Source organism: Sapajus apella, unplaced genomic scaffold (genome assembly GCF_009761245.1).
Source record: "Sapajus apella isolate SASKATOON/1434 unplaced genomic scaffold, GSC_monkey_1.0 scaffold45, whole genome shotgun sequence".
NCBI classification, from domain to species: Eukaryota; Metazoa; Chordata; class Mammalia; order Primates; family Cebidae; genus Sapajus; species Sapajus apella.
Window position 1 is genome coordinate 9,720,065 of NW_022436985.1, and position 22,637 is coordinate 9,742,701.

Sequence of the window (22,637 nt, forward strand, 5' to 3'; positions counted from 1 at the left end):
TTATCTCCTCACTTTTTAGCTTTTTACTTTTTCTATTTGTGTCTTATTGCACTTTTTATGTTGAAAAGTTGTAGTTATTTTCATTGGTTTGTGTTTTAGTCATTCTACTCAAAATATGAGTTTACACTTCACAATTGCTGTTATAATATTCTATTTTTCTATATACTTATTACTACCAGTGAGCTTTGTACCTTCAGATGATTTCTTATTGCTCATTAACATTCTTTTATTTTTTTCCTTATTTACTGTAATTTTTTATTTTGAGACAGTGTCTCACTCTGTCAGCCAGGCTAGAGTGCAGTGGCATGATCTCGGCTCACTGCAACCTATACCTTCTGGGCTAAAGTGAGCCTCCCACCTCATCCTCCTGAGTAGCTACTGCTACTACAGGTACATACCACCATTTCTATAAAAAATTTAAAAGATTTTCTAAAATTTTTGTAGAGACAAGGTCTCACAATATTTTCCAGGCTGGTCTTGAACTCCTGGGCTCATGCAATTTTGCCTTGGCTTCCCATGTGCTGGGATTATAGGCATGAGCCACTGCATCTGGCCAACATTTTTTTCTTTCAGATTGCAGTACTCCCTTTATTGTTTCTTGTAGGATAGGACTAGTGTTGATGAAATTACTCAGCTTTTGTTTATCTGGGGAAGGCTTTATTTTTCCGTAATTGAAGGATATTTTCTCCAGACATAGGATCCAAGGTTTTTCCCTTTAGCACTTTAAATTGTCATGTTACTCTCTCCTGGCACGTAGGTTTCCACTGAAAAGTCTGTTGCCAGGCTTATTGGAGCTGCATTATGTTACTTATTTCCTTTCTCTTGCTGCTTTTAGAATCCTTTCTTTAGCTTTAACCTTGGGAGTTTTATTATTAAATATCTTGAGGTAATCTTATTTGTGTTAAATCTGCTTGGTGTCCTATAACCTTCTTTTATTTGAATATTGATATTTTTCTCTAGTTTTGGAAAGTTTTTTGTCATTATCCCTTTGAATACATTTCTACCCCCCTCTCTCTACCTCTTTTTTAAGGCCAATAACTCTTAGATTTGCCCCTTTCAGTATATTTTCTAGATCTTGTAGGCATGCTTCATTCTTTTTTATTCTTTGTGTGTACATGTGTTCTCTGCCTGTGTGTTTTCAAATAGCCTATCTTCAAGATCACTAGTTATTTCCCTGCTTGATCAATTCTGCTATTAAAATACTCTGATGCATTATTCATTATGTCAATTGCATTTTTCAACTCCATAATTTCTGTTTGATTCCTTTTAGTTATTTCAATCATTTTGTTACATTTTTAGGACTCTGATTCTTATAAATAGGATTCTAAATTCCTTCTTTGTATTATCTTGAATTTCACTGAATTTCCTGAAAATAGCTATTTTGAATTCTCTGTCTGAAAGAAAGGTTACATCTCTCTGTCTATCCATAATTGGTCCTTGGTGCCTTATTTACTTCATTTGGTGAGGTCGTGTTTACCTGGATGGTTTTGATGCTTGCAGACGTTCCTCAGTATCTTGTCATTGAAAATAGGTATTTATTGTAGTCTTTGTAGTCTGGGCCTGTTTTTACCTATCCTTCTTGGGAAGACTTTCCAGGTGTCCAGTGGCAGTTGGGTGTTGTAAACTAAGTTTTTTGTTACTGTAGTCATATCTGCATTAGAGGGCAACCCAAGCCCTGTCACACTGTGGCTCTTGCAGACTCTTAGAGATACAAATTTAGTGGTCTTGGACGAGATGCAGAAGTCGTCTCTGAATCACCATGCAGAGACTCTTGTTCCCTTCCCTTACTTTCTCCCAAACAAATGGATTCTCTCTCTCTGTGCTCAGCCACCTGGAGCTAAGAGAGGAGTGAGACAAGCACCCCTGTGGCCACCACCACTGGGACTGTACTAGGTCAGACCTAAAGCCAGCATAGCCCTGGGTGTTGCCCAAGGCCCATGGTAACCACTGCCTGTCTACCACCTATGTTCACGCAAGGTGTTAGGGCTTGACCATCAGCAGGTGTTGAAGTCAGCAGGCTTGTGTTATTCCCTTCGGGGCGGCAAGATCCCCCTGTCCTGGGCAGGTCCATAGATGTCTGTGAGCCAGGGACTGCAGTTGGAAGCCTCAGGAATCTACCAGGTTCTGTATTCCACTGAGGCTGAGCTGGAACCCAAGCAATAAGACCAAGTCCTTTGCAATTCCCTCTCATTTCCATAAGCAGAACTGTCCCAGGCCTGTGCAAGTACTGCCTTGCCCAGGGCTCTTCAGTCAGCTTGTGTTGAATGCTGCTAGGTTTGGGACTCTCCCTTCAGGCAGTAGGCTCCCCTCTGGCTTAGGTCAGGTCCCAAAATATCGTTTAAGAGCCAAGACCTGGAATCAAGGACCCCAAGAGCCCATTTGGTGCTCTATCTCTCTGTGCTCAGCTGGTACCTAAGCTGCAAGACAAAATCTTCATTACACTTGAGAGTACTCCTTTTCTCAAGCAGAAGTAGCCCCTCCCCATAGCCACCACAGCTAGAAATGTGCTGAGTCACAGTGTAAACCAGCAAATCTCTGAGTCTTACCCCATCCCACAGCAAGTACTGCCTGGGTACTGCTGCTGATTACTAAGGGCCTAAGGGCTCTTAGTCAGCAGGTGATAAATCCTGCGAAGACTGTGTTTTTTGCTTCAAGGCAGCAATTTCCCTTCTGGCCCAGGGTATTTCTAGAAATGTTATCTAAGAATTAGGGCCTCACAACTCTAGTACCTTATCCTACTGTGGTTGAGTTGGTATCACTACACAGAGAAGACAGGGGACAAAGCCTTGAGTCCACACAGAATGAATGCTTATCTTCATGTATACTGCCTGGAGCTCAGGATGGGCAAGCCAGAAGAAACACCCATCTTACAAAAGTGGAGAAAACATTTCCATCTTGGGCTGGGCTATGAATGGAAGCTTAAAAGAAGAAATAAAGCCTCCTCTAAGAATTTGTAGCCAGTGGCCAGATCTTAAGTGGTTTGGGATCTGAATCTACATACTTTGCATGACTGAAAAACCACAAGTCTATACTTTAATTACTTATTAATTAAAAAAATTTTTTTTTTTCCAAGACAGAGTCTTGCTCTTTTGCCCAGGTTGGCGTGCAGAGGCACAACTCAGCTCACTGCAATCTCTGCCTCCTGGGTTCAAATGATTCTCCTATCTCAGCCTCCCGATTAAGCTGGGATTACAGGCACGTGCCACTGCACCCAGCTCATTTTTATATTTTTAGTAGAGACAGGGTTTCACCAGGTTGGCCAGGCTGGTCTCAAACTCCTGACCTCAGGTGATCCGTCCACCTCCACCTCCCAAAGTGCTGGGATTACACGTGTGAGCCACCGTGCCTGGCAATTATTATTATTATTATTATTATTTTGAGAGATGGAGTTTTGCTCTTGCTGCCCAGGCTGGAGTATAGTGGCATGATCTTGGCTCACTGCAACCTCCGCTTCCCAGGTTCAAGCAAGTCTTCTGCCTCAGCCTCCCAAGTAGCTGGGATTACAGGTGCCTGCCACCATGCCTGGCTAATTTTTGTATTTTTAGTAGAACGGAGTTTCACCATGTTAGCCAGGCTGGTCTGGAACTCCTGACCTCAGGTGATCCACCTGCCTCGGCTTTTCAAAGTGCTAGGATTACAGGCATGAGCCACTATGCCCAGCCTTATTTATTTAATTTTAGAGATGTGGTCTTGCTATGTTGCCCAGGCTGGAGTGTAGAGGCTACTTGCAGGCACAGTCATCGCACACTATGGCCTGGAACTCGTTTGGCCTCAAGTGAGCTTCCTGCCTCGACCTTCTGAGTAGCTGGGATTACAGGCACATGCCATCATGCCAGCCCCACACATCTATAATTCAAAGGCTGTCAGGATGGGTAATATTCCCAGATGTCTGAAAGCAAACACAAACTTTCCTTGATAAGTGTATCCTCCTCAATCCTCAAAGAATTCCTACAGATAGCCAGCCAATAAACAATTCATAATTAAAAAAAAGAGGTAAAGCAAGTGATAGATGATAGAACCAGAAACACAAAAGACTTTGGATATTATGATTATCAGAATTAAAGTAAATAACTCTGCTTGAAATGTTTTAAAATATGAAGATGGCATTGAAAACATGAGGAACAACAGGAGACAATCAAATAATTTGCCAATTTGAAAAAGAACAAAATAGTGCTTTTAGAAATATAAACCCTAGCTAGGTGTGGTGGTGTGTGCCTGTAGTCCCAGCTGCTCTGGAGACTGAGGCAGGAGAATGGCTTGAGGCCAAGAGTCTGAGAATAGCCTGGGCAACGTGGTGAGACCCTGTCTCCAAAATAATTGTAAAACAAAATTAGCAGGGCATGTTGGCATGTGCTTCTAGTCCCGGCTGCTCTGGAGGCTGAGATGGGAGGCTTCCCAGAATCCAGGAGTTTGAAGCTACAGTGAGTTATGAATTATGCCACTGCACTTTAGCCTGTCAACAGAGAGTGACCCCATCTCTAAAATATAAAAATAATAGAAATTAAAACCCTGATAATTGAAATTAAGAAATCAAATTGATAGAAGGTTAAAGAGGAGGTTAATACAACTGTATAAAGAAGCAGTGACAACCAGGCATGGTGGCTTATACTTGTAATCCCAGCACTTTGGGAGGCCAAGGTGGGCAGATCACAAGGTCAAGAGATCAAGACCATCCTGGTCAACCTGGTGAAACCCTGTCTCTACTAAAAATACAAAGACTTGCTGGGCATAGTGATGCACATCTGTATTCCTAGCTACTCAGGAGGCTGAGGCAGGAGAATTGCTTGAACCTGGGAGGTGGAGGTTGCAGTGAGCTGAGATCGCACCATTGCACTCTACCCTGGGCAACAAGAGTGAAACTCCATCTCAAAACAAAAAAAAGTAGTGACCTGGAAGATATGTCTGAGGAAATTACCCAAGATCCAACTATAGAGAGATAAAGATGTAGAAAATATGTAAAGATTAGAAAGAAGGTACATCAGACTGTATACGGTAGTCCGCCCTTATCCACAGATTTGTATTCTGTGACTTCACTTACATGTGGCTCAAACTTGGTCTAAATATAGGTGAGTACAGTACAATAAGATATTTTGAGAAAGAGAGAGAGACAGGGTGGGCGCAGTGGCACATGCCTGTAATCTCAGCACTTTGGGAGGCCAAGGTGGGTGGATCACCTGAGGTCAGGAGTTTGAGACCAGCCTGGCCAATATGGTGAAACCCTGACTCTACTAAAACTACAAAAAACTAGCTGGGAGAGGTGGTGAGCACCTGTAATCCCAGCTACTCGGGAGGCTGAGGCAGGAGAACTGCTTGAACCCAGGAGGCGGAGGTTGCAGTGAGCCAAGATTCTTACACTCCAGCCTGGGCAACAAGAGTGAAACTCCATCTCAAAAAAAAAAAAAAAAAAAGTAATAATAATAATCAAATTCCCAAAGGTCAAACGTAAGGTATAAACCCTAAAAGCAGTAAGAGAAAAGCAAATAACATATAATGGAAGTCCAATACATCTGGCACAGACTTTCTGTGGACACCTTATAGGCAAGGAGAGAGTGACATGACATTTTTTTTTTTTTTTTTTTTGAGACAGAGTCTCGCTCTGTCACCAGGCACCAGGCTGAACTGCAGTGGTACAATCTTGGCTCACTGCAACCTCCACCTCCCAGGTTCGAGCAATTCTCCTGCCTCAGCCTCCCGAGTAGCTGGGACTACAGGTGCATGCCACCACGCCCAGCTAATTTTTGTATTTTTTTTAGTAGAGACGGGGTGTCACCATGTTGGCCAGGATGGTCTCGATCTCTTGACCTTGTCATCAGCCAGGCTTGGCCTCCCAAAGTGCTGGGATTACAGGTGTGAGCCACCGTGCCTGGCCGACATGACGTATTTAAAGTGCTGAAGGGAAAAAATACTCTTAGTCTGGAATAGTATGTCTGACAAAAATATTCTTCAAACATGAAGGAGACACAAATACTTTCCCAAACAAAAGGTGAGGGACAACTCAAAGCTGAGGGATTTCATCAACCCTAGACCTGTCCTACAAGAAATGCGAAGGGAGTACTTTAATAAGAATGGAAAGGACTTTAATCAGCAATCAGAACGCATCTGAAAGTACAAAACTCATCGATAACAGTAAGTCCACAGAAAAACACAAGAGTATTACAACACTGTACCATGGTGTGTAAACTACTCTTATCTGAAGTAGAAAGACTAAATGATGAACCAATAAAAAAGAATAGCTACAACAACTTTGTAAGACAAAGTCAATAATATTTAAATAGAAACTATAAAAAGGTAAAAAACAAGTGGGTGAAGTTGAGGCATAGAATCTTACTAGGTTTTTTTTGCTTGTTTCTTTATGCAAACCATATTAAGGTGTTATCAGCTTAAAATAATGGGTTATAAGATACTATTTGCAAGTCTCATAATAACCCCAAACCCTAAAACATACAACAAATACAAGAAAAATTAAAAGCAACAAATTAAATAATATCACCAGAGAAAAGTGAAGACTGTAAGGAAAGAAAGGAGACCACAAAAGAACAAGAAAATAAATAATAAAATGGCAGGACTAAGTCCTTACTTAGCAATAGTAACATTGCATGTAAATGGACCAAATTCTCCAATAAAAAGATATAGAGTGGTAGAATGAATATGAAAAAGCAAGACCCAGTGATCTGTTGCCCATAGGAAACACATTTTACTTACATAGTATTCAATGGTTATTACCCCTAATTTAATGCAAATGCAAAAGCACATAAAAACTGAAATAGGGATGGAAAAAGATATTCCAGGCCAATGGAAACAAACACACAAACAAAAAAAGGTAGGAACAGCGATACTTAACACAGAAAAAATAGACTTAAAGACAAAAACTCTAAGAAGAAACAAAGAAGTTCAGTATATAATGATAAAGGGGTCAGTTTCACAAAAGGATACAACTATTTTATTTTAAAAATATCTGATTTTGGTATGGAAACAATTTAAAATATATATGCACCCAATACTACTGCACCCAGATATTATTACAAGTAAAGAGCTAGATCCCAGTACAATAATAGCTGGAGATTTAAATACCCCACTTTCAGCCTTGGACAGATCTTTCAGACAGAAAATCAACAAAGATCAGTCTTAATATGCAGTATACACCAAATGGTCCTAATAGATATTTACAGAACGTTTCATCCAACAGCTGCAGAATACACATTCTTTTCCTTAGCACATACATCATTCTCAAAGATAGATCATATTTTATCTTTATGTATGTATGCGTGTGTGTGTATATATATATATATATATATATATATATATATACACACACATATAAGTATATATATATATTTTTTTTATTGCACTTGACATTCTGGGGTACATGTGAAGAACATGCAGGATTGTTGCATAGATACATACATGGCAATGTGGTTTGCTGCCTCCATCCCCATCACCTATATCTGGCATTTCTCCCCATGTTATCCCTCCCCAACTCCCTACCCCCCACTGTCCCTCCCCTAGTCCCCACCAACAGACCTCAGTGTGTGATGCTCCCCTCCCTGTGTCTATGTGTTCTCATTGTTCAACATCCACCTATGAGTAAGAACATGTGGTGTTTGATTTTCTGTTCTTGTATCAGTTTGCTGAGAATGATGGTTTCCAGGTTCATCCATGTCCCTACAAAGGACACAAACTCATTGTTTTTTATGGTTTCATAGTATTCCATGGTGTATATATGCCACATTTTCCCTGTCCAATCTATCATCAATGGGCATTTGGGTTGGTTCCAAGTCTTTGCTATTGTAAACAGTGCTGCAATGAACATACATGTGCATGTGGCTTTATAATAGAATGATTTATAATCCTTCAATTACAAATGGGATTGCCAGGTCAAATGGTATTTCTATTTCTAGGTCCTTGAGGAATTGCCACACTGTCTTCCACAATAATTTACTCCCACCAACAGTGTAAAAGTGTTGCTATTTCTCCACATCCTCTACAGCTTCTGTTGTCTCCAGATTTTTAATTATCGCTATTCTGACTGGTGTGAGATGGTATCTCAATGTAGTTTTGATTTGCATTTCTCTGATGACCAGTGATGATGACCATTTTTTCATGTTTGTGTGCCTCACATATGTCTTCTTTTGAAAAGTGTCTGTTCATATCCTTCACCCACTTTGGAATGGGTTTTTTTTTCTTGAAAATTTGTTTTAGTTCTTTGTAAATTCTGGATATAAGTCCTTTGTCAGATGGGTAGATTGCAAAAACTTTTTCCTATTCTGTTGGTTGCTGGTTCACTCTAATGATTGTTTCTTTTGCTGTGCAGAAGCTCTGGAGTTTAATTGGGTTCCATTTATCTATTCTGGCTTTTGTTGCCAATGCTTTTGGTGTCTTAGTCATGATGTCCTTGCCTATGCCTATGTCCTAAATGGTTTTGCCTAGATTTTCTTCTAGGGTTTTTATGGTGTTAGGTCTTACATTTAAGTCTTTAATCCATCTGGAGTTAATTTTAGTGTAAGGTGTCAGGAAGGAGTCCAGTTTCTGCTTTCTGTACATGGCCCGCCAGTTTTCCCAATACCATTTATTAAACAGGGAATCCTTTCCCCATTGCTTGTTTTTGTCAGGTTTGTCAAAGATCAGATGGTTGTAGATGTGTGGCACTGCCTCTGAGGCCTCTGTTCTGTTCCATTGGTCTATATCTGTTTTGGTAATAGTACCATGCTGTTTTGATTATGGTAGCCTTGTAGTATAGTTTGAAGTCAGGTAGCATGATGCCTCCAGCCTTGCTCTTTTTGCTTAGAATTGACTTGGCTATGTGGGCTCTCTTTTGGTTTCATATGAAGTTTAAGGTGGTTTTTTCCAGTTCTGTAAAGAGGGTCATAAGTAGCTTGATGGGGATAGCATTGAATCTATAAATTACTTTGGGCAGTATGGCCATTTTCACAATATTGATTCTTCCTAACCATGAGCATGGAATGTTTTTCCATCTGTTTGTGTCCTTTCTTATTTCATTGAGTAGTGGTTTGTAGTTCTCCTTGAAGAGTCCTTTACATCCTTTGTTAGTTGTATTCCTAGGTATTTTATTCTCTTTGTAGCAATTGTGAATGCCAGTTCCTTCTTGATTTGGCCCTCTTTAAGTCTGTTATTGGTGTATAGGAATGCTTGTGATTTTTGCACATTGATTTTGTATCTTGAGACTTTGCTGAAGTTGCTTATCAGTTTCAGGAGATTTTGGGCTGAGATGATGGGGTCTTCTAAATATACAATCATGTCATCTGCAAATAGAGGCAATTTGACTTCCTCTTTTCCTAATTGAATACTCTTTATTTCTTTTTCTTGCCTGATTGCTTTGGCTAGAAATTCCAATACTATATTGAATAGGAGGGGTGAGAGAGGGCATCCTTGTCTAGTGCCAGATCTCAAAGGGAATGCTTCCAGTTTTTGCCCATTCAGTATGATATTGGCTGTTGGTTTGTTGTAAATAGCTTTTGTTATTTTGAGATACGTTCTGTCGATACCTAATTTATTGAGAGTTTTTAGTGTAAAGGGGTGTTGAATTTTGTTGAAGGCTTTCTCCTCATCTATTGAGATAATCATGTGGTTTTTGTCTTTGGTTCTGTTTATGTGGTGAATTACATTTATAGACTTGCATATGTTAAACCAGCCTTGCATCCCTGGGATGAGGACTACTTGATCGTGATAGAAAAGCTTTTTGATGTGCTGTTACAATCGGTTTGCCAGTATTTTATTGAAGACTTTTGCATCTATGTTCATCATGGATATTGGCCTGAAGTTTCCTTTTTTTTTGTTGAGTCTCTGCCAGGTTTTGGCAGCAGGATGATGTTGGTCTCATAAAATGATTTGGGAAGGATTCCCTCTTTTTGGATTTTTTGGAATCATTTCAGAAGGACTGGTACCAGCTCCTCTTTGTATATCTGGTAGAATTCAGCTTTGAACCCATCTGGACCTGGGCTTTTTTTGGTTGGTAGCCTATTAATTGCTGCCTCTACTTCAGCCCTTGTTATTGGTCTATTCAGGGTTTTGACTTCCTCCTGGTTTAGTCTTGGGAGGATGCAAGTGTCCAGGAATTTATCCATTTCTTCCAGGTTTACTGGTTTATGTGCATAGAGTTGTTTGTAGTAATCTCTGATGGTGGTTTGTATTTCTGTGGAATCTGTGGTGATATCCCTTTTATCATTTTTTATTGCATCTATTTGATTATTCTCTCCTTTCTTTTTTATTAATCTGGCTAGCGATCTATTTTGTTGATCTTTGCAAAAAACCAGCTCCTGGATTTATTGATTTTTTGAAGGGTATTTTTTGCATCTCTATCTCCTTCAGTTCTGTTCTTTTCTTAGTTATTTCTTGTCTTCTGCCAGCTTTTGAGTGTTTTTGATCTTGTTCCTCTAGCTCTTTGAATTTTGATGATAGGGTATAAATTTTATATATTTCCTTGCTTCTCATGTGGGTATTTATTGCTATAAATTTTCCTCTAAACACTACTTTAAATGTGTCCCAGAGGTTCTGGTATGTTGTGTCTTCATTCTTGTTGGTTTCAAAGAACATCTTTATTTCTGCCTTCATTTAATCATTTATCCAGTCAACATTCAAGAGCCAGTTTTTCAGTTTCCATGAAGTTGTGTGGTTCTGAGTTAGTTTCTGAATTCTGAGTTCTAATTTGATTGCACTGTGGTCTGAGAGAGTGTTTGTTATGATTTCCATTCTTTTGCATTTGCGGAGGAGTGATTTACTTCCAATTATCTCATCAATTTTAGAGTAGCTGTGATGTGGTGCTGAGAAGAATGTATATTCTATGGATTTGGGGTGGAGAGTTCTGTAAATGTCTATTAGGTTTGCTTGGTCCAGATCTGAATTCATGACCTGGATATCCTTGTTAATTTTCTGTCTCATTGATCTGTCTAATATTGACAGTGGAGTGTTAAAGTCTCCCACTATTATTGTGTGGGAGTCTAAGTCTCTTTGTAGGTCATTAAGAACTTGCTTTATGTATCTGGGTGCTCCTGTATTGGGTGCATATATATTTAGGATTGTTAGCTCTTCTTGGTGCATTGATCCTTTTACTATTATGTAATGCCCTTCTTTGTCTCTTGATCTTTATTGGTTTAAAGTCTATTTTATCAGATACTAGGATTGCAACTCCTCTTTTTTTTTTGCTGTCCATTTGCTTGGTAAATCTTATTCCATCCCTTTATTTTGAGCCTATGTGTATCCTTGCGTGTGAAATGGGTTTCCTAGACAAAACACACTGATGGGTTTTGACTTTTTATCCAATTTGCCAGTCCATGTCTTTTGACTGGGGCATTTCTCCCATTTACATTTAAGGTTAATATTGTTATGTGTGAATTTGATGCTGCCATTTTGATGCTAGCTGGTTGTTTTGCCAATTAGTTGACACAGTTTCTTCATCGTGTTAATGCTCTTTACCATTTGGTACATTTTTGGAGTGGCTGGTACTGGTTGTTCCTTTCTATGTTTATCACTTCTTTCAGGAGCTCTTGTAAGGCAGGCCTGGTAGTGATGAAATCTCTGAGCAATTGCTTGTTCGTAAAGGATTTTATTTCTCCTTTGCTTATGAAGCTTAGTTTGGCTGGTTATGAAATTCTAGGTTGAAAGTTCTTTTCTCTAAGGATGTTGAATATTGGCCCCTACACTTTTCTGGCTTGTAGGGTTTTTGCTGAGAGATCTGCTGTGAGTCTGATGGGCTTCCCTTTTTGGGTAATCTGACCTTTCTCTCTGGCTGCCCTTAGCATTTCCTCCTTCATTTCAACCCTTGTGAATCTGACAATTATGTGCCCTGGGGTTGCTCTTCTTGAGGAATATCTTTGTGGCGTTCTCTGTATTTCCTGGACTTGAATATTGGTCTGCTTTGCTAGGTTCGGGAAGTTCTCCTGGATAATATCCTAAAGAATGTTTCCCCGCTTGGATTCATTCTCTCTGTCCCATTCAGGTACACCTATCAAATGTGGATTAGGTCTTTTCACATAATCCCATATTTCTTGGAGGCTTTGTTCATTTCTTTCTACTCTTTTTTTTCTCTAATCTTGTCTTCTCATTTTATTTCATTGAGTTGATCTTCAATATCTGATACCCTTTTTCCACTTGGATGATTTGGCTATTGAAACTTGTGTATGTTTTGCAAAGTTCTCATGTTGTGTTTTTCAGCTCCATCAATTAATTTATATTCCTCTCTAGGCTGTTTATTCTCATTAGCTTTTCATCAAGCCTTTTTTCAAGGTTCTTAGTTTCTTTGCATTGGGTTAGCTCAGTGAAGTTTGTTATTACCCACCCTCTGAAGCCTGTTTCTGTCAATTCATCGGACTCATTCTCCATCCAGCCTTGTTCCCTTGCTGGTGAGGAGTTATGATCCCCTGGAGGAGGAGAGGTGTCCTGATTTTGGATGTTTTCATCCTTTTTGCACTGCACTGGTTTCTTCCCATCTTTGTGGGTTTATCTACCTGTGGTCTTTGTCATTGGTGACATTCAGATGGAATCTCTGAGTGATGTTGAAGTTATTTCTTCCTGTTTTTTAGTTTTCCTTCTAACAGTCAGCCACCTCTACTGTAGTACTGCTGGAGGTCCACTCCAGACCCTGCTTGCCTGGGGATCGCCTGCAGCAGCTGCAGAGCAGTAAGGGTTGCTGCCAGTTTCTTATTCTATTATCTTTGTCCCAGAAGGATACCCTCCAGATGCTAGCCTGAACTCTCCTTTAGGAGGTGTCTCTTTGGATATATGTGGGTTGGGGTACTGCTTGAGGAGACAGTCTGTCCCTTATAGGAGGTCAAGTGCTGAGCTGTGAGCTCCGTTGTTCCATTCAGAACTGCTGGGCAGGTATGTTTAAGTCTGCTGCAGTGGAAATCATAAATGCCTTTTTTTCCAGGTGCCGTGTTCCGGGAAGGTGGGGATTTATTTATAAGTTCCTGATGAGCTTCACCTTTTTTCAGGGATGCCCTGCCCAGTGAGGAGGTAGCCTAGTCACAGTCTGCCAGCAGAGGCATTGCTGAGCTGCCATGGACTCTGCCCAGCTGCTGTGTGAACTTCCTTGCAGTTTTGGTTATAGAGGTATAGCTAGAACTGCCTCGGTAATGGCAGTCGGCCTCAGTAATGGCAGACTGCCTCAGTAATGGCGGACTGTCTCCATAATGGCAGACTGCCTCGGTAATGACTGACTACCTCAGTAATGGTAGACTGCCTCGGTAGTGGCGGACTGCCTCGGTAGTGGTGGACTGCCTCGGTAATGTCGGATGCCCTTCCTCCCACAGAGCTGGACTGTCCCGGGTCCAGCTGTGCTTGCTGTGAAACTCAGTCCAGAGCATTTCAGATTACTGGTCTTTGTGGGGGTGGGACTGGCTGAGCCAGATCACCTGGCTCCCTGTTTCAGCCCCCTTTTTTTCAGTTGAATTGGTGACTCTGTCTCCCAGGTGTTCCAGGCGCCAGTTGAAATGGTGCCCAGATTTGTGTGACTTTTTGTGCGGAGACCCACTGCGACGGCTGAAACAGCTGTGCTGGAGACTCATGTTGCTTTTCTACCAGGGAATCGGACCTGGTCTGTGAGCTGTAACAATCATTTGGAAATGCAGTGATCACTCACCCTCTGCATTTTTGCTGGGAACTGTAATCCAGAGCTGTTCCTATTCAGCCATCTTGGATCTTCCTATCAGATCATATGTTATCTTATAAAACAAGTCTTAAAACAGTAAAAAAATTAAAATTATATCAAGCATCTTCTCTGACCACAGTGCAATAAAACTAGAAATCAATAGCAAGAGGAATTTTGGAAACTATACAAATACATGGAAATTAGACAAGATGCTCCTGAATGACGAGTGGGTCAATGAAGAAACTTAGAAGGAAATTAAACAATTTCTTGACACAAATTATGATGGAAATCCAACATGCCAAAACCTGTAAGATACAACAAAAGCAATACTAAGTGGGAAGTTTATAGCTGTAAGTACCTACATCAACAAAGAGCAAAAAGTTCAAATAAACAGCCAAATGATGTATCTTCCTACTAGAAAAGGCAGAGCAAGCCAAACCCCAAATCAGTAGATAATAGCAATAATAAAGTAGATAAAAGTAGATAAAGTAGATAAAAGCAATAATAAAGATCAGAGTAGAAATAAGTAAAATGGAAATGAAACACAATACAAAAAGGTTAAATAAAACTAAAAGGTGAACTTTTAAAAAATGAAACAAAATTGACAAATTTTTAGCTAGACTAGCTAACAAAAAAAGAGAGAAGATCCAAATAGATACAATCAGAGATGAGAAAGGAGACATTACAACCAATACCACAAAAATTCAAAGGACCATTAGTGGCTACTCTGACTAACCATATCCCAATGAATTGTAATATCTAGAAGAAATGGACAAATTCCTAGACTCATACAACCTACTCAGATTGAACCATGAAGTAATCTAAAACCCAAACAGACCAATAGCAAGTAATGAGATGGAAGCCATAATAAAAAAAAACTCCAGTGAAGAAAAGCCTAGATCTGATGGCTTCATTGCTGAATTCTATCAAACATTTAAAGACCTAATACCAATCCTACTCAAATTATTTCCAAAAATAGGGAATACTTCCAAACTCATTCTATGAGGCCAGTATTATCCTGATACCATAATCAAAGACACACCAAAAATAGAAAACTACAGGGAAATATCTCAGATAAATATTGATGCAAAATCCTTAACAAAATATTAGCAAACTGAATTTAACAATACATTAAAGAGATCATTCATCATCACCAAGTGGGATTTATCCTAGGGATGCAAGAATGGTTCAACATATGCAAGTCAATCATTGGGATACATCATGCCAACAGAATGAAGAAGAAAACCATATGATCATTTTAATTGATACTGGAAAAGCATTTGATCACTTTCAACATCCCTTCATGACAAAAACCTTTTTTCAAACCTGGGTATGGAAGGAATATAATATATATAAATATAATGAGAGTCATTATGACAGAGCCACAGCTGGTAGCATATGGAAGGGGGAGAAACTGAAAGCCTTTCCTCCAAGATCTGGAACACAACAAGGCTGTCCACTTTCACCACTGTTATTCAACATAGTACCGAAAGTCCTAGCTAGAGCAATAAGCCAAGACAAAGGAATAAAGGCCATACAAATTGGAAATAAGTCAAATTATCCTTGTGTGCAGCTGTGATGATCTTATATTTGGAAAAAGCTAAGGACTCCACCAAAGAATTATTAGAACTGATAAACAAATTCAATAAAGTTGCAGGATAAGAATCAACATACAAATATCAGTACTTCTATGTACTAACAGTAAACAATCTGAAAATGAAATCCTACTTACAATAGTGACAAATAAAATTAAATACCTAGGAATTCACATCATAAAATACTGATGAAAGAAATTGAAGAAGACACCAAAAAATGGAAAGATAGTTCATGTTCATAGATTAGAAAAATCAATATTATTAAAATGTTCATAGTACCCCAAATAATTTACAGATTCAATTCAATCTCTATCAAAATGTCAATGACATTCTTCATTAGAGTAGAAAAAACAATCCTAAAATTTATATGGAATCACAAAAGACCCAGAATAGCCAAAACTATCCTCAGCAAAAAGAGCAAAACTTGAGGACACGACATTACCTGACATCTGCTTTTACCAGAGAGCTATAGTAACCAATAGAATGGTAGTGGGATAAATACAGACATACAGACAAATCGAACACTATGGAGAATCCAGGAGCAAATCCACACACCTACAGTGAACTCACTTTTGACAAAGGTGCCAAGAACATACGCTGGGGAAAAGACCACCTCTTCAACAAATGGTGCTGGGAAAACTGGATATACATATGCAGAAAAATGAAACTGGACCCCTATTTCTTGCCACGTACAAAGTTCAAATCAAAACAGATTAAAAAATCTAAGTTAACTCTAAGACCTCAAATTATGAAACTACTTTAAGAAAACACTGGGGAAACTCTCTGTGAGATTGGTCTTAGCAAAAATTTCCTGAGTGATACCCCATGAGCACTGGCAATGAAAGCAAAAATGGACAAATGGAATCACGTCAAGTTACAAAGCTTCTGCACAGTAAACGAAACAACAGTGGAAAGAGACAACCCACAGAGAGGGAAAAAATATTTGCAAACTACCCATTTGACAAGGGATTACTATCCAGAATATATGTGGAGCTCAAACAACTCTATAGGAAAAAAAATCGAATGATCTGATTTTAAAATGGACAAAAGGTTTAAAAAGGCATTTCTCAAAACAGAACACACAAATGGCCAATAGGCATATGAAAAGGTGCTCAACATCATTGATCATGAGAGATATGCAAATCAAAACTACAATAAAATATCCTCTCACCTCAGTTAAAATGGCTTTTATCTGAAAGACAGATAACAACAAATGCTGGCAAGGATGTGGAGAAAAGTGAATTCTATATACTGTTGGTGAGAATGTAAATTAGTACAACCACTATGGAGAACATTTTTGAGGCTCCTCAACACACTAAAAGTAGAGCTATCATATGACCCAGCAATCCTGCTGGTTGGTATATACCCCAAAGAAAGGAAATCATTATATCAAAGGGATATCTGCATCCCCATGTTTGTTGCAGCATGATTCACAATAGACAAAATTTGGAAGCAACCTAAATGTTTGTTAACAGATGAATGGATAAACAAAATGTGGTACATATACATAATGGAGTACTATATAGCCATATAAAAGAATGAGATCCTGTTATTTGCAACAACTTGGATGGAACTGGAAGTCATTATGCTATGTGAAATAAGCCAGGCAGAGAAAGGCAAACATTGCATGTTCTCACTCATTTGTGGAATCTAAAAATCAAAACAATTGAAATGGAGATAGAGAGTAGGAAGATGGTTACCAGAGTCTGGGAAGCGTACTGGTAGGTGAGAAGGAGGTGGGGATGGTTAATGGGTACAAAAAAAATAGAATGAATAAGACCTAGTATTTGATAGAACAACAGGATTACTATAGTCAATAATATTTTTTTTTTTTTTTGAGACAGAGTCTTGCTCTATTCCCCAGGCTGGAGTGCAGTGGCGCCATCTTGGCTCACTGCAACCTCCACCTTCCAGGCTCAAGTGATTTTCAGGCCTCAGCCTCCCGAGTAGCTGGGATTATAGGTGCCTGCCACCACGCCTGGCTAATTTTTTGTATTTTTAGTAGAGACAGGGTTTCACCATGTTGGTCAGGCTGGTCTCACACTCCTGACCTCAGGTGATCTACCCGCCTTGGCCTTCCAAAGTGCTGGGATTGCAAGTGTGAGCCATCTTGCGCAGCCAATAATAATTTAATTATACAATAATGAAATGATTATAACTGGATTGTCGTAACACAAAGAACAAAATCTTGAGGAGACAGATACCCCATTTTACATGATGTGATAACTATACATTATCTCATGTATACATAAATATATATACCTACTGTGTACACACAAAAATTAAAATTAAGAATTAAAAAAATAGATTGGCTGATGGCTTTGTTACATATAGTATAATGTGTTTCTTGGTCTAATATTATGATGACATAGGGAAGACTAAAATGTAGTTCTAGGTGAGATGTTGACATGATATATTAAGGATGTCAGCCAGATGTGAAAAAATTCCAAGTCACTGAACAATGAATCACAAGTTTATTTAATGCTGATTGTGCTTTAACCTTAGTTGCTCCCACAAATAAAATCTTATCTCTATAGGCAATAAAATGTTATTGTAGTCAGAGACGGATTATATGAAAGGTCAGTATGTCATTCAGGTGAGGGTAAATAGGGTCCTGAATCACATAAGATAAGCTCACTTTTATTATTCAGAAAACAAGTGTTTATTGCATATCACTTGTGTTCAAGGCACTGAACTAGGTAATATATGGAAATACACTGAGGTGTAAGATACACTTTCCTATACCTCATAATTTCCATTTATGTAACCCCAAGAATTTCAGACCTTGAAGTCAGCACTAGCTTCTTTGTCTTTTACCTTCAATGTTCTATCAGTCACCAGCTTCTGTAAATTCTTCATTTACAATGTTTCTTTGATGCCCCTTTCCTCAGTTTAAGTCATCTGTTTAGTTCAATTATTTTTTTAAAAATTTCCAGACTGATCTCTGCCTTCCCACATCCCCCATCCATTCTATACAGAAATAGATTAATCTTTTTTTTTAACTTCTACTTTAGGTTCAAGGGTACATGTGAAGGTTTGTTGTATAGGTAAACTTGTGTCACAAGGGCTTGTGGTACAGGTTATTTCATCAGCCAGGTATTAAGCCTAGTACTCATGTTATTTCTTCTGCATTTCTCTCCCTTTTCCCAACCTCCACCCTCATGTAGGCCCCAGTGTCTGTTGTTTCCTTCTTTGTGCACACAAGTTCTCATCATTTAGTTCCCACTTATAAGTGAGAACATGTGATGTTTGGTTTGCTGTTCCTGTGATACTTTACTAAGGATAATAGTCTCCAGCTCTGTCTATGTTCCTGCAAGACATGATCTCGTTCTTTTTTATGGTTGTATAGTATTTCATGGTGGATATGTCTTACACACTCATGGTGTTTACATATACACCAGTGCATTTTATCCCATCTGCTAATTATGGGCATTTAGGTTGATCAGATGAACCTTTCTAAAACATTACGTTTATGATTGAAAGAGGAGCCAATCGCCCGCTGCCTGTGGAACGAAGACAACATAACAAGAGCAAGGTATGATAAAGAGTGAATTTTATTATCCATTGCCAGCAAGGGGGAAAGTGGTTAGAATACTTTCCCAAAATTTCCACTTTCCAATTTCTGGAGAGAGGGCAGGGGTTTCAGACGAGGGGCTTTGAATGCAGGAGAGGCAAGGTGGCTAGCAGGTGCCAGGTAGTGTGGCTTGCCCCAGTGGCTGATTCTGAATTATTGTTCCATCTGGTGAAGGAGCCAGCATCTTGGTTCAGCCAAGTTACAAATCAATCCCAGTTAGTCTTGCAGTCGGTATCTAGCTGGGAGTGAACTCTGGCCTGTAAATAATCTCCTGCTGGGGAGAGAATCCCAGAAGTACCTGTTTTGTGTAGGATTAGGTCCCTGAAGCCTCTAAGGAAATATATGACCAGATAACTGAGTATGGTGTGAGCTTAACAAGCATCCAGGTAAATAAATGTGCATTAGGCATGGAAGCATAAGGTGGGAAGGGGAAGGGAATAGAGTGTTAAAGCATATTCTAAGGCATATTTCAAGACAACAGAAACATATCTGTGGTTCCTCTCAAAGCTGCATCTTGAGACTGGCAAGAAAGGTGGAAAGAAAAAGGTTTTAAAACGCACCTTTTTTTGTGTGGGGGCGGACAGAGTCTCACTCTGCTACTCAGGCTGAAGTGCAGTGGTATGATCTCAGCTCACTGCAACCTCTGCCTCCCAGGTTCAAGCGATTCTTCTGCATCAGCTTCCCAAGTAGCTGGAATTACAGGTGTGTGCCACCATGGCCAGCTAATTTTTGTATTTTTAGTAGAGACAGGGTTTTGCCATGTTGGCCAGGCTGGTCTTGAACTCCTGACCTCAGGTGATCCACCCACCTCGGCCTCCCAAAGTGCTGGGATTACAGGCATGAGCCACCGTGCCTGGACCTGTGTCTTGCTTCTCTTCAATGCCAATCATGGGACCTAATGTAAGGGAGCCCTTAATAAAACATTGCTTAATGAGGGGTTGGGTAACATCTGCTTGAGGGAGAAATGGAACCATCATTTACTTATTAACTTTCTTGTACAATATTGATCCTCTTGCTATTTTCTGTTTTGTTTGTGCTGTTTGGAGCATAATCAAAGGGAGAGCATGGTTTCACATTTTGGGCCTCTATTTAGCCTACTTGTGGAATTAGAACTGTTTTCTAACCAAACACTCTAGGGCGTATTGCAAAACTGGAAAGGACCCAAAGGCCCATCAAGAGTAGATAGATAAATGACACTGTATTCATACAGTGAAATCCAATAAAAAGAGTGAATAAGCCTTTATGACATCACGTGCAAAATATATGAATTTCATGCAGATAATATTCAAGAAAAGAAGCCAGTCTCAAAAGGGTAACTACTTGCTTGGTCGGGGATGATGGCTCATGCCTGTAATCCCAGCACTTTGGGAGGCCGAGGTGGGCAGCTCACTTGAGCTCAGGCGTTCTAGACCAGCCTGGTCAACATGGTGAAACCCCATCTCTATTGAAAATGCAAACTTAGCCAGGCTTGGTGGTGCACACTTGTAATCCCAGCTACTCAGGAGGCTGAGGCAGGAGAATTGCTTGTACTCAGGAGGCCATGGCTACAGTGAACTGAGACTGTGCTACTGCACTCTGGCCTGGGTGACAGAGTGAGACTCTGTCTCAAAAAAAAAAAAAAAAAAAAAAAAGATATAACTACTTTATTTATATACAGTTTTAAACAGACACAACTAATATATAATGATAGAACTCAGAATAGTTGTTACCTTTGGAAGGGATGGAGCTTGAAGGAGGCTTCTGTGGCGTTGTTAGCACTCTTTTTTTTTTTTAATCTGGGTGACAGATATACCGGTGTGTTCACTTTGTAAATACATATCAAGCTATCCACTTAGATTTTCTGTACTTTTTTGTTGTGTATGTTATAGTATCCTCCAAAGTTTAAACAGAAGACTTTTATAGGCACTGAAATGTAGTTTGGTGAACTCAGCATTTAACCTTTCAAACTAATTTGCAGAGACAACTGTTATACACTGTACTATCTGACTCAGCAGGTTAACTATCAACACCTACATTTTTGTTCACTGCAGTCTAATTTTTAGGAGTGAGCTTTATAACTAAATAAACTTTATAACCAAATGAAATTGTTGTTGTTGTTGTTGTTGTTGTTGTTGTTTTGAGATGGAGTCTTGCTCTGTCACCAGGCAGGAGTGCAGCGGCATGATCTTGGCTCGCTGCAACCTCCGCCTCTCAGGTTCAAGGAATACTCCTGCCTCAGCCTCCTAAGTAGCTAGGACTACAGGTGCATGCTACCATGCCCAGCTGTGTTTTGTATTTTTAGTAGAGACAGGGTTTCACCATGTTGGCTAGGCTGGTCTCGATCTCCTGACCTCGTGATCCACCTGCCTTGGCCTCCCAAAGTACTGGGATTACAGGCGTGAGCCACTGTGCCTGCCCCCAAATGAACTTTATAACCAAATGAGTTAATTTTTAATTGGTGTCTTGTCTGCTGTATAAAGCAAATGATATTAACCAAGGTGTTCTGGCTCCAGCATCTGGGCTCTTACTACCCCAATCCCCCGCCCCCTCCCCCATGCTGTCTCTCTCTGTGTAAATGCCATCATATACTCATCTTCTGTTCACTTTCCATGTCTAAAAGATTTTGACACCTGCTTTCTGACATAATAATAATAATCTCGGATTATTACTATCTTGGTAACTTCTGTGCTTATTTTGATGATCATTCCATTACCCTAGCTTCTGTGCTCTCTCATCTCAACTCCACCTCCAGGACACAGAATTCTAAAGATCTGCCTCTTCCCTAACCCCGATTCCAGTTCATTTCCTGGATACCTTATCAAACAGTAATCTAGGTTCTGATCTGAATGATTTGAAGTTGTAACTAAAGTCCTAAGTCAGTTGACTCTAAAATATTGAGATTGTAAAGGTGGCCCTTATTTTATCACATAAGCCTTTTAAAACGCAGAAGGAGGCTGGGCATGGTGGCTCACACCTATAATCCCAGCACTTTGGGAGGCTGAAGTGGGTGGATCACCTGAGGTCACAAGTTCAAGACCAGCCTGGCAAATATGGTGAAACCCCATCTCTATGAAAAATACAAAAATTAGCCAGGCATGGTGGCGCACGTCTGTAGTCCCAGCTACTCAAGAGGCTGAGGTGGGAGAATCACTTGAGCCTGGGAGGTGAAGCTTGCAATGAGCTGAGATTGCACCACTGCACTCCAGCCTGGGCAACAAAGTGAGACTCCATCTCAAAAAAAAAAAAAAAAAAAGAAGAAAAAGCAGAAGGCACAGTTGGATTCAAAGTTTGAGAAGGACCCAAACTGTTTTGAAAGTGGAGGGGCCACCTGGGAAGAAAATGCAGGCAGTCTGGAGGAGCTGAGTGTGCCCCTGGTTGACATTCAGCAAGGACACAGGAAACTCAGTCCTGTAACCAAAAGGAAATGGATTCTGCCAACAACCTGACTCTGCTTGGTTCTTTAGTAAAGAGCCTTCAGCTAAGAGTTCAGCTGGCTGACACTTTTACTTGGCCTATTGATACCTTGAGCAGAGCCTAACCTAATCTAGACTTCTGACCTCCATAACTGGGAGATAATACATGGGTATTGTTTTAAGACACTAACTTGATGGTAATTTGTTACTCAAGCAATTTAAAACAAATATGCTTCCCTTCCACTTCCATAACCCACTCTCGTGTTTAAACCGTGGGGCCTTATCAAAACCTGGGATGTGAATATTAAATGCCAGTATCCCACTCAGTGACCTGATCTTCCTGTTTCAGCTCTTGCCATCTCCATGTGACCCCTCCATGTACTTCACTTTCCTATGATGATGAATCACTTCACTTACACAACTCCTTTGCTTCATCTTTCTATTGCCTTACCCACCCAGCAAAACCATACCCT

The 22,637-nt window shown here is 39.9% G+C and overlaps 1 protein-coding gene across 1 annotated transcript in view; it reads left to right on the forward strand.

Annotated features, from left to right (window-relative positions):
* Positions 1-22,637, forward strand: part of ABCG2 (ATP binding cassette subfamily G member 2 (Junior blood group)) — a 123,542-nt gene that overhangs the window by 42,694 nt on the left and 58,211 nt on the right. The window lies entirely within an intron of this gene.